Here is a 5,563-nt window from a genome sequence, read left to right as displayed (position 1 = left end):
CAGGTTCGCACCTACAACGACAGCCCCGCCACCCCCCGCCCGCCCGCCCACCTCCCTCCCTCCCTCCCTCCCTCCCCTTCCTTCCGACGGCGCGCCGAGCCGCTGGTGCCCCGGAAAACTCGGAGGCGGGGGAGCGGGGCTGACCCCCCGTGGCGCCCCGCTGGCACGCAGCGGCCCCTCAGCCCCCGCCTCAGCCCTTTCGCAACGAGCGGTTACCGCCCAGCGGCCGAGCTGTACCGCCAGCTGCAGGTGCCGACCGGCAGCGGTTTACCTCCCCCGGGCCCGCCGCGGCCCGCCCCTAACGGCTCTCCCAGCGGCCCCCGCGCCGCCCGGCGCTGCTGGGCGCTGTAGTGCGGGCGCGGGGCCGGCGGAGGCCGCGGGGCGACGCGCGACGGGCTGCGGCCGGCGCCTGCGGGCTGAGGGCGGCACGGGCACGGTGGCGGCACCCCTCGGGCGGCTGGCCTGCGCACGGGAGCCTCGGCAGCGCCGGGGCCGCCGCGGCGGGGGCTGCGCGAGGCGTTCGGGCCGGTTGTGCCACAAAATGGCACCTGCCGGTGGTGCCCGCGGTTCGGTTCTCGGCGCGAAGCGAGGTCGCGTAGCGGAGGGCGGGTGAGCTACCGTGCGACAGTGATGGCAGCTGAGCAGTGACACGGCAACAGGCATCTGATACAGTCATGTAGATCCGAGAATGTTTTCTCTGACCCGGGAGCCTAGGTGTGCTCCTGTGATGATGTTTCCACGTGTGGGAAAAGCCCCGGGACACTCCGTTACAGGCCATATTACAACCTGACCTGCTTCTCCATGTTGCCAGGGCTGGTATCTTTTTCCACATCTGTGATGTTTTAAGGCTTAAATCGTGCACAGTTCCTGGCTTGCTTGCACTCCCCACAGCCTTTCCTTTGGTGGTGACATGCTTTCCTCAACTCTTGCCATCAGAAACAGATCACAGACAGTCCCTGCTCCTTTAGGAGAAGCCTATCTACTTCCATTGAAACAGTCTGGCAATCCTTAGTTAACCCATATTTACTACATGTTGTAATTCTGGCAGTCTACCAAGCATCGCCTCTTTGACATTTGGCTGCATCTCATACGCACCTTTTTAAGGACAGATTCTCAGCTCTTCTCACCACTCCCTTTTTGGGCATTGCTACCTTCAGCACTCCCCAAATAAGCCTTTCCTACTCAGCAAGCTGACCACTGCTTTATTGTTTCCCCCCTTGCTTTCCTCTTCAACTTCTTTTATGTCACCCCTGCAAATCTTAAAAATTAATCCTTTACTTGTCGGTCCCATTGCTACTTATCTATGTCTCAGTCATTCCCAATTACCCTCAGAAATCTAAGGGAAGACTCCACAGAGAAGGTTGCCCAGACACTTGAATATCAGTACAACGAAATGTGTAGGAGGTTATGAAAGGCGGGTGGCCAACCAGTTCCCAATGCAGCAAAGCCAGAGAAGCTTTTAAGAATCAGGGATACAGGAAGGGAGAATGCATTTTTAATGACCTGTGGGATCTGCTTCTTTCTTCATTCCTTCTGTTAGGTCTGGAAGACAGGAACAGGAGGAACTCTGATGTACACACCTGCTGCCTCCTCAGAGGAGCCTCTTTGAGGAAGGAAAACAACAGTTGTCAAAGATGAGAGAATAAAGCACATAGGAAAGTGCTTTGCCAGCCTGACTTACATGGGTCAGGACTGCAGCATAGGAGAGTCTTCTGCTGCATGAGCCTGAATAGGAGTTAGCAACATTTTACTGGCACTAGTACTCTCTGACTTCTTTTCCTTGGAACTGGGAAGGTTCTGGCCTGAACAATGCCAACCACTAAGTTACCCACTGTAACTTACTAAAAGGTTGCTGTAAAGTGCAGAGCTCCTCTCACAAGAAATTATGGGAGTGCCCTGGCCACAGACAGAATTCTTTCACGCTCTTACAAATAACGGCTGACTTATGTATTCTTCCTATATCTTGGTGAACATTCAAATATTTAGGTCTGTCTCCACAATTTGCTAATGTTTGTTGTCCACCTTTTCATCAGTTGTGTTTCTGTTGCATCTCACTTCCATATGACTGTTTCTGCATGTAATGAAACATGAAATTTGGGTAGGAGGGAAAGTGCTCAAGAACAATTCACCCAGTAGCTTGCTTGCTTTGTTTTTTTGTGGGTTGGTTTTTTTTTTTTGGTGGGTTTTTTTTTAAGAGAAGCAGACCTGTGTTTCATCTGCCACATATTTATCCTACCATCATAGTGTTCAGAAGTGATAGGAAAGGGAAACAACCAGATTTTATTTCAGGTAATTCCCTGTAAACCTCCTTCATGTTTGGCAGACTTGCTTTGCCATGTAGAAAATTGAACTGTAAACACTTTGAAACTAGCTCATCTTTTTAACTTTTCCTCTAAAGCATTTAATAAGCACATTCCATAGCAAAATTTGTAACACTGAACATTAATTCCTAATGGCCCTATAACAGAAAAAAATTAAAAGCTTTCTCAGTGCTATAGCTCAGATATAGTGACTGACTGAAGAGGTGATGATCATTAGGTGTTGCTGGAAAGTACGTATGCCTATCTTTCAACAGTAAACACCGGGTGTAGCTATAGAAAGCCACAAATTAATCACATTTCATGCAGAAGAACAACATTTCAGTATTTCACCACTGAGGGGGTGGTGGAACACAGGAACAGGCTTCCTAGAGAGGTGTTTGACGCCTCAACCCTGTCAGTGTTTAAGAGGTATTTAGACAATGCCTTTAATAATTTGCTTTAACTTTCGGTCAGCCCTGAATTGGACAGGCAGTTGGACTAGATGATCATCGTAAGTCCCTTCCAACTGAAAATATTCTATTCTATTCCATTCCACTCCAGTCCAGTCTAGTCAAGTCTAGTCTAGTCTATATTGAAAGTCAGGGAATGAATTACATTGGAAAGTGTAGTTTTCATCTCATACCTATGTATTTAGATTTATATTCTTGTTATATTAACTGTCCACAAATGCCTAAACCTGGGGACCATTGAGTGTATGAAGGTCAGTGTAGTACATAGGTTTAAGCTTTGACAGATTAATAAGATTCACAAAACAATCTAATTTTCTAAGAAGATGTATTTGTACTAGCATAGAGGAATTTCTTCTGTGTAATTTTCACATTACAGCTATATGTCCTATGACTGTGAAATCTTCAGTGTAAAACCTACACAATGAAGGGCATGTGGCTTTTCGAGCAGTTGAGCCAGCAGTGGACTATCCTGAACAGCTGAGCCAGTGCTGTCTGGTTTTCAGATCTAATGCCCAGACTAAACAGTCCTTCCAGTGGAGCCATTACTTGTCTATATGTTCTCAGCATCTTGCCTCTGGTGTCCCTGTGTAGAAAGTCCCGGTGCCAAATTTCTGTTTTCATTTGGTTTTCCCCATTTCTTCTTTGTCAATGTACCCTGTGAACTTCATCTTGTGTGTTCTGCCACATCCTGCACAGACGTAATGATGTATTTCATTTGTTTCGGACCTTTAGCAACCACAGCAAAAGGTACACATGAAGATACTTAATACATAATAAAATGACACCTTAATTTGATTTAGTACCAAGGAAAATGGGACAAATGTAATAAGGAAGTCCTGGGCTTTCATACTGGTGCAATTAAGAGTTTGCGAAATGGAGCAGGCAAGATTGTCATCATGCTGTGTTCATCCTTACCTAATCTCACTACAGTTCCAGTTGCTGGTGACTGTCTCTCAACACCTTGTAGAACTGGAGATGAATACACCTGGCAGAACTGGAGATGAATGGAAAACAGCGGAGATGAGCAGGCTCACAAGTAAAATACAAACTGGGGCTCACCAAGGGCAGAAGTCAAAAGGCCACCTTAAATTTGAAACAATGTATTTGTTGCATCATACAGGATAAGATAACTTTGTATCAGCAGTAGATGGATTTATTTACCTCACATATGTCAATGTAGTTTAGCAATAAAAGGTACCCAATCATCTTGTACAGATACATGTGTAAAATAACTTTCTGCTATTGTCAAACGGGGAAAAGAAGAGTTCTTTTCCTAGGCAATGTTCCTTTCTCCCATTTCTCCATGTCTGTTCAGGTTTCACTTTGTCTATTTTGCCACACTTTGAAGCACAGTTGCAGGTCAAAACTGAAAGTGGCTATAGTCTTTGCAGGATGTTGTTTTCCAGTATCAGTTATTTTCCACATCAGTTTCAAATGCAATCATACTTCTCTACAGAAAAAATGTACATATTTTGTCATCTAAAATAGTTTGTATAGGTAAAATACAAGCTTATGATTAGGTTTACAGCAAATAAGGACACCATGCATAAGCTCTTACACCAGAACACAGGGCCAGCAGTGCATTAAAGACTTCTGAGAGATAAACTGTCTCAATTTTTCTGAATGGGGTAGTCATACGAAGGAAGAGAGGATTGCACACAGAGGGTGAGGAGGAAGTGAGTGAACTTGTGATTTAAAACGCTTCACCTCAATAATCCTGCTGAAAAATACACTAACACATTGTCAAAATTTCTCTGCAATGTCTCGTGCTTTTTCAGGGTGTGCAATTCCATAACACTGATCTCTTAAAACCAGCGAGGAATCAAGGTATGTGCTAATGCAACCTTAGCTCTTCCTCCTGGAATGGATAATAATCACTTGGAGTCATCTGCTGGTATCCAGCTGTGTCCCCACCTTTAGATGATGCTGAATTGAGGGGTTAGGGGATTAGCTGGAACATCTTAAGAGAGCTGTTATTGGGGCATTATATGATTCACCCTATTTACATGATCAAAAGAAGATAAGAGAAATTCCCTAAGGAATCCAGAATGGCCAAAGCCAAGTTTTATACCATGTGTCAGTGGTGGACTCCCATGGTCTTGTAAGGGCTGCTGATGCACAGGCAAGAGGGTGTTGTGGGGGTCCATGGTAGGCCTCTGAATATATATATATAACTTTGTGTAAGAGTTATGTGGCTAAGAATAAGATAAACTGTTGTAAAATAGAACAGGATTAATTCCGGGTACCAGACTAAAAGTTTGAGTGCACAATTGTGTGGGATGCTTTGGTTTAATATGTCTCAGGTAAACATATGCTTAGGTTTAGCAATGAGATGGAATCAGTGTTGGAGCCTCAATCCTAGAACAATATCTATAATCTTCAGAGGCAAAATGTATTTATATGAATTAAACTACACTTGTTCAAAGAGAGCAGAACTTAGGTAGTTTTGGTGTGTACCTTTACTTGTTATTGCCTGGCTTCAGAAGTTTGAGTGACATTGAGTGTAGTACATCACTGCTATGTGATCCTAGTCTGATCCTTCCTCTCCCTATACACCTTTATCTATAGTGGTACATGGCTAATCGTCATATTTTGAAATAGCTAAAATATGATAGGGCCAGTGACAGAAACAAAAAATTTGGTCTAACTGCTAAATCCTGACAGCATACTGGTGACATCCCTCTCCTTTCTACTTACCTGCTCACCTTTCCCTCAAATAGGTCATCCTTATGCCAGGCAGCATTCCCAGCTCACCGTCTTTAATTCCCATTGAACTGTTGCAAGTGTCGAAGT

The 5,563-nt window shown here is 45.1% G+C and overlaps 1 long non-coding RNA gene across 1 annotated transcript; it reads left to right on the top strand.

The window, feature by feature from the left end:
* The first annotated feature begins 471 nt into the window (after window positions 1-471).
* On the top strand, window positions 472-3,988 carry LOC130146956 (uncharacterized). The gene is made up of 2 exons (XR_008821057.1): window positions 472-2,289; window positions 3,701-3,988. It is a non-coding gene; the product is annotated as an uncharacterized LOC130146956 (long non-coding RNA).
* Window positions 3,989-5,563: the final 1,575 nt, after the last annotated feature.

This window comes from Falco biarmicus, chromosome 3, assembly GCF_023638135.1.
Source record: "Falco biarmicus isolate bFalBia1 chromosome 3, bFalBia1.pri, whole genome shotgun sequence".
Lineage (NCBI taxonomy): Eukaryota > Metazoa > Chordata > Aves > Falconiformes > Falconidae > Falco > Falco biarmicus.
This window is presented reverse-complemented; position numbering and strand designations above follow the sequence as displayed.